This window comes from Somniosus microcephalus, chromosome 12 (assembly GCF_052327205.1).
Source record: "Somniosus microcephalus isolate GS21.2 chromosome 12, FLI_Smic_1.0, whole genome shotgun sequence".
In the NCBI taxonomy this organism is placed as follows: Eukaryota; Metazoa; Chordata; class Chondrichthyes; order Squaliformes; family Somniosidae; genus Somniosus; species Somniosus microcephalus.
In genome coordinates, this window is record NC_140998.1 from 182,177,770 (window position 1) to 182,192,465 (window position 14,696).

Below are 14,696 nucleotides of genomic sequence, written 5' to 3' on the forward strand. Positions count from 1 at the left end.
GACACACATGCAACAGATACACACATACAACATGCACACAGACACACACCTACAAAACACACACAAAACACACACACAACACACAGGCACTCACATACAACACAGACACACACACAAAATATGCTCACAGACACACATATACAACACACACACAGACACACACACAGAACACACACAGACACACACATACAACACATACACAGACACACACATGCAACAGATACACTGACACACACATAAAACATGCACACAGACACATACATACAAAACACGCACACAACACGCACACATGCACATACATACAACACAGACACACACAACATGCACAAGGACACACACATACAACACACAGACACACACATACATCACACACACCGACACACACATGCAACAGATACACAGACACACACATACAACAGGCACACAGACACACACATCCAACACACATGCACAGACACACACATGCAACACATACTCAGAAGCACATAATACACACAGACACACACATACAACAATAACACAGAGGCAGACATGCAATACATACACAGACACACTTACAACACATACTCAGACACACATATACAACACACATACACAGACACACACATGCAACACATACACAGACTCACATATACAACACATACACAGACACACATGCAACAGATACACACATACAACATGCACACAGACACAGACCTAATAAACACACACAAACACGCACACAACACGCACAGAGACACAAAGACACAGACATACAACATACAGACAGACACACACATACAACATGTACAAAGACTCACACATACAACACACACAGAGACACACACACAAAAGATACACACATACATACAACACACACACAGACACAAACATACAACTCATACATAGACTCACATATACAACACACACACAGACACACACACAACAGAAACACACACACACATACAACACACAAACAGACACACGCCTACAACATGCACCCAGACACACACATGCAATACATACATAGACACATACTTACAACACATACACAGACAAACACATACAACACACATACATTCACCATGCAACCAGACTCATACAACACACACGAAAAACACACACTCAACACACACACAGACACACACATCCAACACACATACACAGACACACACATGCAACACATACACAGACACACACAAGACACAATCAGACACGCACATACAACATGCACACAGACACACACATGCAATACATACACAGACTCCCACATACAATGCACACACAGGCACAGACATGCAACAGATACACAGACACACACATAGAACATGCACACAGACACATACATAGAACACACACACAAAACACGCACACAACACGCACACAGGCACATACATACAACACACACACACATACAACACGCACACAGACACACACATACAACATGTACACAGACACACATACAACATGCACACTGGCAAACCCTTACAACACAGGCACACACATACAACATGCACACAAATACACACATATAACACACACAGACACACACATCCAACACATACACAGACACACACATGCAACACATACAAGGACACACACATACATCACTCACACAGGCACAGACATACAACACAGACACAAACATACAACATGCACACAGACACACACATACATCACACACTCAGACACACACAGACAACACACACACAGGCCCGCACATACAACACAGGCACACACATTTACAAATATGCACAGACACACGCACATACAACATGCACAGAGACACACAGACACACACATATAACACACACACATACAACTCATACGCAGACTCACACATACAATACACACACAGACACACACATGCAACATATACACACATACAACATGCACACAGACACACACCTACAACACGCACACACAACACACATACAACATGCACACAGACATGGGCATACAACACTGACACACATACGACACGCACACAGACACACATATACAACATGCACGCAGACACATATACAATACGCACACAGGCACACCCATACAACACAGGCACACACATACAACATGCACACAGACATACACATAAAACATGCACACAGACACACAAATCCAACACAGACACAGACACACATGTAACCGATACACAGACACACACCTACAACATTCACACAGATACACACATATAACACGCACACACAACTCGCACACAACACACATATACAACACAGACACACACACAACATGCTCACAGACACACATATACAACACACACACAGACACCCACATACAACACAGACAGACGCACACATACAACATGTACAAAGACTCTCACATACAACACACACACAGACACACACACAAAAGATACACACACACACATACAACACACACACAGACACACATGCAACAGATACACACATACAACATGCACACAGACACACCTACAAAACACACACAAAACATGCACACAACACGCACAGGCACATACATACAACACAGACACACATACAACACGCACACAGACACACACATACAACACACACAGACACACACATACAACACAGACACACACATACAACATGCATAGAGGCACAGACATACAACACAGACACACACACACAACACACACAGACACACACATACAACACACACACAGGTACACATATACAACATGCACACAGGCATGCACATACAACACAGGCACACACATATACAAACATGCACACAGACACACAGACACATGCACATACAACATGCACAGAGACACACAGACACACGCATACAACACACACACAGACACACACATACAACACGTACACAGACACACACATACAACACGTACACAGACTCACACATACATCACACACACCGACACACATGCAACAGATACACAGACACACACATACAACACATACACAGACTCACACATACAACACAGACAGAAACATATACAAACATGCACACAGACACACACATACAGCATGCACAGAGACACACAGGCACACACATACAACACACACACAGACACACACATGCAACACATACACAGACTCACACATGCAACACCCACATGGATGCACTCATGCAACAGATACACTGACACACACATACAGCATGCACACAGACACATGCATACAAAACACCCACAAAACACGCACACAACACGCACACCGGCACATACATAAAACACAGACACACACATACTGTAATGATAGCAGCAAATAGATATGGTATTTGCCTGTTTGATTATGATGCCTTATTAGCATGTTTGCATGTATTGATTGCTTGTGCCTGACCAGCAGAGGGCATGTGACCGAGAGAAGCATGGCAGTTAGTTTAGTTTCAGTTTCGTTCTAGATGCATCACAAGCATCGTGTCTCCTGTAAAGCTGTATAAAGAGTTGAACAGACTTTAGATTATAAGACATTCTGTTTCATAAATGTCTCGTCATTGAACCCACAAAGAAATCAATACATGGTGTCAGAAGTGATTGAAAGAGATGAAGAGTAAAAATCTGAAGTTAAATTAGCTCTCCACAAATTAGCAAGCCAAAAGAGAACATCGTTGCTTACCATTGGAGAATAGCAAATGAAGTGAAAAAATGGAAGGATTACACCCACCGGCGAAGCTTCAGTTAACAGGTAATGTGGCTGAAAATTGGAGGAGATTCAAACAATGTGTGGGGTTGTATTTAGCGGCAATCAGAGCTGATGAGAAAAGTAATAAAAGGAAATCGTCACTGTTCTTTCATGTTGTGGGTGATGAAGCGCCGGAGGTGTATAATAACTTCACATTCATTGCTAATGGAGACAATATAAAACTAGATAAAATAATGGAACAGTTTGAGGCCTACTGCATACCTAAACATAATGTGACATTTGAGAGGCACAGATTTTTCACATGTTTACAGAAAATGGGTGATACTATTGATCAGTATGTGACTGAACTGAGAAACAGAAGCAAATCGTGTGAATTTGGGGGACTGACAGACTCGCTGATAAAAGACAGACTGGTGTGTGGTATTCCAGATAATGGTCTAAGGGAAAGACTGCTAAGAGAGCAAGATCTAGACCTGGGAAAAGCCATAGCACTGTGTAGGGCTACAGAAACTGTGAAGTCGCAGGCAAAGGAGCTGTTCAGTGACAGTAGCTGCAACGTGGATGCAGTGAGTAAGAACGGACACAAACCGTTTAACAAAAAGGGCGCCAATGTGAATAAAGAGGCGTGGCCAGCGAACGAAAATGAAAGGGACAATCGAAAGTCATGTAGTCGATGCGGTACACAGCATCCACCAAAAAAGTGTCCAGCATATGGTAAAACATGCAATAGTTGCAACAAAAACAACCATTATGCCCGTTGCTGTAAGAACCAAGCGCAACAAAGCAAGGTCCATGCAGTAGATGAAAGCGAGATAGAGGAGTTCAATGTAGATGTTGTGTCTGAAAACAAAGAAGAAAAAAGAGACTGGATGTTGACACTAAAAGTGAATGAGATACACATTCCATTTAAATTGAATACTGGAGCACAAGTTAATGTGATATCAGAGACTGATTTTAAGAAAATTAGACCCAGACCAAAGATACATGGAATCAAAGTGAAAGTGACAGGATACTCAGGTACTGAAATACCAGTGAAAGGAAGATGCTTTGTCAAAGTGACACACAAGGACAGAGAGCACACGCTAGCATTAATCGTGGTGCCAAAGGATGTGCAAGCCATACTAGGTTTAAAAGCCTGTGAGAGACTGAACCTGGTAAAGAGAGTCCTCATTGTGGAAAGCGAAGGAGAGACAGTCTATGATGAACTGAATGTTGCGTACATATCGGGTAAGCTGATGTATACAGCAGACACGTTGTCCAGAGCTGTTGACCCAGGAGAGCTCGCAAACACAGTGAAAAGACTGAAGTACAAGGCAAAAGACAGTGGAACTGACTTCTACCAAAGCATGCTTGTATACCGCACAATGCCGCTCGAGTGTGGTATGTCACCAGCCCAACTCCTGATGGGACGTTGGCTAAGGTCAAACCTACCCATCCCGGAGAACCTCCTGAAAACAAAAGAGGGGGAGAAAGTGAGGAAGTTCAAAGAGCAACAGAAAGAAAAGCAAAAGTACTACTATGACAGAGGAACACAAAACCTACCTGAACTCCACACTGGTGACCAAGTAAGGTTCAAAGACAAAACAAACACATGGACTCAGAAGGGAACTGTCCTGAGTGAAGTTCAACCAAGATCATACACCATTCAGACAGATGAGGGTGCTGTTCTGAGAAGAAATCGTCGAGATCTTCTCATGGGACCAGCCACAGCAGGTCAAGAGACTGATACTGTTGAACAACCTGATCACACAGCTGAGAACACATCATCTGAGGCAACAACTCAGATTCAAGGACAATCAATCAGAAAATCCTCAAGACACGTGAAGCCTCCTGAGAGACTCATTGAACAAATTTAAGGACTATTGTTATAGAAGGAAGTAATGTTATCTTATTCTTTCTTCAAATTCTAGTGTATTGACATATTTCCTGTGAACACACAAAGCAAGGTTAAAAAACCTTGATCATGATAATGATAATGTAAGTTCATTAAGTGTTACAGTTAAAATGCAGATTAATACAAAGAAAACATGTTGTTAGTTAAAAGTAAAATACTTTTGTTTTAAGAAAAGGAGATGTAATGATATCAGCAAATAGAGATGGTATTTGCCTGTTCGATTATGATGCCTTAATAGCATGTTTGCATGTATTGATTGCTTGTGCCTGACCAGCAGAGGGCAAGTGACTGAGAGAAGCAAGGCAGTTAGTTTAGTTTCAGTTTCATTCTAGATGCATCACAAGCATCGTGTCTCCTGTAAAGCTGTATAAAGAGTTGAACAGACTTTAGATTAAAAGACATTCTCTTTCATAAATGTCTCGTCATTGAACCCACAAAGAAATCAATACACATACAACACACACAAAGACACCCACATACAACATGCACACAAGCACACCCATACAACACAGGCACACACATACAACATGCACCCAGACACACACATACAACATGCACACAGACACACACTTACAACATGCACACAGACACACACATCCAACACACATACACAGAATCACACAATACACAAACAGACACACACCTACAACATGCACCCAGACACACACATGCAATACATACACAGACACACACTTACAACACGTACACAGACACACACATACAATCACACACATACAACACACAAACAGACACATACATACAACACACATACACAGACACACACATGCAACACATACACAGACACACACAAGACACAATCGGGCACACACATACAACATGCACACAGACACACACATGCAATACCTACACAGACTCACACATACAATGCACACACAGACACACATATGCAACAGATACACAGACACACACATAGAACATGCACACAGCCACATACATACAACACACACACAAAACATGCACACAACACACACAGATACACACATACAACACGTACACAGACTCATGCATACAACGCACACACAGGCACACACATGCAACAGATACACAGACACACACAACATGCACACAGACATATACATAGAACACACACACAAAACACGCACACAACACACACACAGGCACATACATACAACACAGACACACATACAACACACACACAGACACACACATACAACACACACACAGACACACATATACAAACATTAACACAGACACACACAGACACACACAAATACAACACGCACAGAGACACACACAGACACACATATAAAACACACGCACAGAAACACAAATACAACACAGACACAAACATATACAGGCAACACATACAGAGACACACACATACAACACACATACAGACACACACATACAACATGCACACACATGATATATACACACAGACACACAGATACAACACACACAGACACACACATGCAACATATACACAGACACACAAATACAACACACAAACAGACACACACATACAAATTGCACACAGACACACATGCAATGCATACACAGACACACACTTTCAACACGTACAGAGACACACACATACACCATGTACACAGGCACACACATACAACATGCACACAGGCACGGACATACAACACAGAAACACACAAACAACATGCACACAGACACACACATACAACACACACATACACATATACAACATGCACACAGGCACGTACATACAACACACACACACATATACAAACATGCACACAGACACATGCACATACAACATGCATAGAGACACACAGACACACACAACACACACAGACACACACATACAACACAGACACAGACACACATGCAACAGAGACACAGACACACGCATACAACACGCACGCAGACACACACATACAACACGCATAGAGGCACAGACATACAACATGCATAGAGGCACAGGCATACAACACAGACACACATACAACATGCACACAGACACACACATACAACACACACAGATACACATATACAATATGCACACAGGCATGCACATACAACACAGACACACACATAGACAAACATGCACACAGACACATGCACATACAACACGCACACAGACACACACATACAACACACACACAGAAACACTCATACAACACGTACACAGACTCACACATACATCACACACACAGACACACACATGCAACAGATACACAGACACACACATACAACACATACACAGACAGACACATACAACACGCACACAGGCAAGCACATGCAACACAGACACAAACATATACAAACATGCACACAGACACACACATACAGCATGCACAGAGACACAAAGGCACACACATACAACACACACACAGACACACACATACAACATGCACAGAGACTCACACATGCAACACGCACACAGACGCACACATGCAACACATACACAGACACACACACATACAACATGCACACAGACACAGACATACAACACACACACAAAACACACACACAACACACATGCAGGCACATACATACAACACAGACACACACATACAACACGCACAAAGACACACACATACAACACGCACACAGGCACACCCATACAACACAGGCACACACATACAACATGTACACAAACACACACATCCAGCACACATACACAGACACACACATGCAATACAAACACAGAATCACACAATACACAAACAGACACACATCTACAACATGCACCCAGACACACACATGCAATACATACACAGACACACACTTACAACACGTGCACAGACACACACATGCAACACACTTACATTCACACACATACAACATGCAAACAGACACATACATATAACACACACACAAAACATGCACGCGACACACACAGACACACACATCCAACACACATACACAGACACACACATGCAACACATACACAGACAGACACAAGACACAATCAGACACACACATACAACATGCACATAGACACAAACATGCAATACATCACAGAAATCACAGAAACCCCACAGTGCAGATAGGGGCCATTTCAGCCCATCGAGCCTGCACCGACACATATCCCACCCGATCCCCGTAACCCCTACACCAACACATATCCCACCCTATCCCTGTAACCCCACGTATTTAATCCCCTTAACACTAAGGGTCAATTTATCATAGCCAATCAACCTAACCCGCAAATCTTTGGACTGTGGGAGGAAACCGGAGCACCCGGAGGAAACTCACGCAAACACGGGGAGAATGTGCAAACTCCACACAGACAGTCACCCGAGGCCGGATTCGAACCCGGGTCCCTGGCGCTGTGAGGCAACAGTGCTAACCACTACATACACAGACTCACACATGCAACACAAACAGGCACACACATACAACACAGACACGTGCATACAACATGCACACAGACACACACATACAACACACACACAGACACACACATACCACATGCACACAGACACACGTGCAAAACATACACAGACACACACATACAACATGCACACAGACACAAACATGCAACACTTACACAGACACACACATACAACATGCACACACACATGCAACACATACACAGACACATACAACATGCAAACAGCAACACACATACAACATGCACACAGGCACAGACATACAACACAGACACACACATACAACATGCACACAGGCACACACATACAACACAGACACACACATATACAAACATGCACATAGACACACAGACACACGCACAAACAACATGCACAGAGACTCACACGGACACACACATACAACACATACACAAACACACACACAAAACACAGACACAGACATGCAACACATACACAGACACACATATACAATACACACACAGTCACACACCTACAACACGCACAAACACACATGCAATACCTAAACAGACACACAGATACAACACACACACAGACACACACATGCAACATATACACAGACACACACATACAACTCACAAACAGACACAAAAATACAAAATGCACACAGACACACACATGCAACGCATACACAGAGATACTTTTACAACACACACAGACACACACATACAACATGCACACAGACAAACACATACAACATGCACACAGGCACAGATATACAACACAGATACACACATATACAAACATGCACACAGACACACGCACAAACAACACGCACAGAGACACACAGACACACACATACAACACACACACAGACACACACATGCAACAGATACACAGACACACACATACGACATGCGCACAGACACACACATACAACACACACACAAAATATGCATACAACATGCACACTGGCACATACATACAACAGACACACACATACAACATGCACACAGACACACACATACAACACGTACACAGACACACACATACAGCATGCACACAGACACACACATGCAACACATACACAGACACACACATACAACACACACACAGACACACACATGCAACATGCACACAGACACACATGTGCAACACACACACAGACACACACATACTTCACCTACACAGACTCACACATACAACACACACACAGACAAATACATAAAACATGCACACAGCCAAACACATACAACACTCACACAAAACACGCATACAACACGCACACAGGCAGATTCATACATCGCAGACACACACATACAACATGCGCACAGACACACACATACAACACACACACAGACATGCACATACAACATGCACACAGGCACACCCATACAACACAGGCACACACATACAACATGCACACAGACACACACATACACACAGACACACAAATCCAATGCACACACAGACACACATGCAACACATACAGAGACACACACATACAACATGCACACACATGCAGCATGCACACAGACACACACATGCAACATGCACACAGATACACACATACAACATGCCCACTGACAATTACATGCAACGGATACACAGACACACACATACAACATGCACAGACACACACATACAACATGCACACAGACACTCACATGCAACACACACACAGACACACACATGCAAACATGCACACAGACACACACATTCAACACATTCACAAACACACACACACATACAACACGCACACAGACACACACATGCAACATGCACACAGGCACACCCATACAGCACAGGCACACACATACAACATGCACACAGGCACACCCATATATCACAGGCACACACATACAACATGCTCACAGACACACATAGAAACATAGAAGATAGGAGCAGGAGTAGGCCATTCGGCCCCTCGAGCCTGCTCCGCCATCCAATGCGATCATGGCTGATCATCCAAATTCTGTACCCTGTCCCTGCTGGGGCAGTCGGGAGAGCAGGAGGCCAGTAACTGCTGGGGCAGTTGGGAGAGCAGGAGGCCAGTAACTGGTGAGTTTAAAAGCTCACCTTTTGCGGGCTTTTTCTTTCACAGCTGGTGCAGTTGGGAGAGCAGGAGGCCAGTAACTCTTATATAGGTGGAGCTGTTGCTAAACCCGAAACACTACAGTGTAGTGTCTCCCACCCTTCCACCTCCTCTAACCTTTTAGGGGTTAGTGGAAGTTGAAAAGGTAGGTTCAATTTATTTTATTTCAGGAGCCTAACCTAGGTGGAAAAGGTTCCAGGACAGGAGGCGGCAGTGAAAATACAACACCAGAAAACAGATAGGAGACTGGTTGGTGAGTACTTTCACAAACTTATTCTAAGTAGAATTCAATAATTAAGCTAAATCGTAGTAAATAAAAGGGTATTGTAAGGGTTAAGTCATGGAAGGGCAGCTCGGACCCGTGTCATGCTTCTCCTGTGCCATGTGGGAAATCAGGGACACTGTCCCTGACAACTATGTGTGCAGGAAGTGTGTCCAGCTGCAGCTCCTAGCAGACCGCATGGCGGCGCTGGAGCTGCGAATGGACTCACTCTGGAGCATACGCGATGCTGAGGATGTTGTGGATAGCACATTCAGTGAGTTGGTCACACCGCAGGTAAAGGCTAGCTCAGACAGTAAATGGGTGACCAAAGGGCAGGGTAAAGGCAGGAAGGTAGTGCAGGAGTCACCTGCGGTCATCTCCCTCCAAAACAGGTTTACCGTTTTGGGTACTGTTGGGGGAGATGACTTATCAGGGGAAGGCACCAGCAGCCAGGTTCAGGGCACCATGACTGGCTCTGCTGCACAGAAGGGCGGGAAAAAGAGGGATAGGGCTATAGTGATAGGGGATTCAATTGTAAGGGGGATAGATAGGAGTTTCTGTGGCCGAGACCGAGACTCCAAGATGGTATGTTGCCTCCCTGGTGCAAGGGTCAAGGATGTCTCGGAGCGGGTGCAGAGCATTCTGAAGGGGGAGGGGGATCAGCCAGTTGTCGTGGTACATGTAGGTACCAACGATGTAGGTAAAAAGAGGGAGGAGGTCCTACAAGCTGAATTTAGGGAGTTAGGAGCTAAATTGAAAAGTAGGACCTCAAAGGTAGTAATCTCTGGATTGCTACCAGTGCCACGAGCTAATAAGTTTAGAGAGAGTAAGATAGATAAGCTAAATACGTGGCTTGAGCAGTGGTGCAAGGGAGAGGGATTTAAATTCTTGAGGCATTGGAACCAGTTCTTGGGGAGGAGTGACCTGTACCAAGGGGACGGTCTACACCTGAACTGTGAGGGAGCCGATGTCCTCGGGGTAATATTTTCTAGGGCGGTTCGGGAGGATTTAAACTAATTTGGCAGGGGGATGGGAACCTAGGTAGTGGAAAAGAGGGAAGTCATATGAAGTTAGAAATAGATGGTAGAAAGGTGAGAAGCAATAAGCAAAGGAGAGAAACACAAAGGGTCAAACTAATTCATAATGAGAGTGTGAAAAAAGCAAGCCTGAAGGCTTTGTATCTTAATGCTAGAAGCATTAGGAACAAGGTGGATGAATTAGTTGTGGAAATAGAGGTAAACAAGTATGATTTGATTGGGATTACAGAAACGTGGCTGCAGGGTGGGCAAGGCTGGGAACTTAACATCCAGGGATATACAATATTTAGGAAGGATCGGCAAAAAGGTAGGGGAGGTGGGGTAGCATTGCTGGTAAAGGAGGGGATTAATGCAATGGAAAGGAAGGATATTAACTCGGATGAAACGGAATCTGTATGGGTAGAAATGAGAAATAGCAAGGGGAGGAAAACGTTAGTGGGTGTGATATATAGGCCTCCAAATAGTAATATGGAGGTGAGGGAAGGCATAAAAAGGGAAATTAGAGAAGCGTGCGATAAGAGCACAGCTGTCATCATGGGTGACTTTAATTTACATATTGATTGGACTACCCAAATTAGTAAAAATTCTGAGGAGGAGGAATTCCTGGAATGTTTTCGGGACGGTTATCTGGACCAATATGTCGAGGAGCCGACTCGGGATCAGGCCATTTTAGACTGGGTATTGTGCAATGAGAAGGGACTTATCAGCAATCCTCTTGTACGAGGCCCCTTGGGTCAGAGCGATCATAATATGATCGAGCTCTCAGTCGAGATGGAGAGTGAGGAAATTGAATCAGAGACTAAGGTCCAGAACTTAAATAAAGGGAATTACGAGGGTATGAGACGGGAATTGGGTAAGATTGATTGGGTGGTGTTTCTGGGGGGATTGACAGTGGACAGACAATGGCAAGCATTCAAAGATAGAATGGAAGAATTCCAGAACATGTTTATACTGGTTTGGCATAAAAATAAACCTAAAAAGGTGACTCAACCGTGGATAACGAGGGAAATTAGGGACAGCATAAAATCAAAAAAAAGGGCATATCAACTGGCAAAAAAAGCACCAGACCGGAAGATTGGGGGCAGTACAGGATACAGCAAAAGAGGACAAAGGGATTAATCAGGAAGGGGAAAATAGAATACGAAAGTAAACTTGCAGCAAACATAAAGACAGACTGCAAAAGCTTTTATCGGTATATCAGGAGGAAAAGACTGGTAAAATCCCAAGTCGGTCCCTTGCAGTCCGATTCGGGAGAATATATAATGGAGAATAAGGAAATGGCAGACCAATTAAACTCATACTTTGGTTCTGTATTCACAAAGGAGGACACAAATAACCTCCCAGGAATATCGGCAAACATAGGGACTAATGAGAGGGAGGAGCTGACAGAAATTAGTATCTCTAGGGATATGGTGTTGGGTAAGTTGAGGGGACTGAAGGCCGACAAATCCCCGGGGCCTGATAAACTACATCCTAGGGTACTTAAGGAGGTGGCCCTGGAGATAGCAGATGCTCTAAGGATCATCTTCCGGAACTCCATTGACTCGGGAACAGTACCCGTGGATTGGAGGGTAGCTAATGTTACCCCAATATTTAAAAAGGGGGGTAGAGAGAAAGCAGGGAATTATAGACCAGTAAGCCTTACATCGGTTGTGGGCAAAATGCTAGAGTCCATTATTAAGGATAAAATAGCGGAGCACTTGACAAATGGGGAAAGGATCGGACAGAGTCAACATGGATTTACAAAGGGTAAATCGTGTTTGACTAATCTGCTGGAATTTTTTGAGGAAGTAACTGGTAAAATAGATGGGGGAGAGCCAGTGGATGTGGTGTACCTTGACTTCCAGAAAGCCTTCGATAAGGTTCCACACAAAAGATTATCATGCAAAATTAAGGCTCATGGGATTGGGGGCAAAGTATTAACGTGGATAGAGAACTGGCTGGCGGATAGAAAACAGAGAGTTGGAATAAACGGCTCGTTTTCGGAGTGGCAGGCAGTGACCAGCGGGGTGCCGCAAGGATCTGTCCTGGGACCCCAGCTGTTCACAATATATATAAATGATCTGGATCAGGGAATTGGATGCAATATTTCCAAATTCGCTGACGACACTAAACTAGGAGGAGGGGTGGGCTCTGATGAGGATGTCAGGAGGCTACAGTGCGATTTGGACAGGTTGGGGGAATGGGCGGATACGTGGCAGATGCACTATAATGTGGATAAATGCGAGGTTATCCACTTTGGGGGTAAAAACAGGAGGGTGGATTATTATCTAAATGGCAATAGATTGGGAGATGGGGAAGTGCAGAGGGACCTGGGTGTTCTTGTGCACCAGTCACTGAAGGAGAGCATGCAGGTGCAACAGGCGATTAAGAAGGCAAATGGTATGTTGGCCTTCATATCAAGGGGGTTCGAGTATAGGAATAGGGATACCTTACTACAGCTGTACAAGGTGCTGGTGAGACCGCATCTGGAGTATTGTGTACAGTTTTGGTCGCCCCATCTGCGGAAGGAT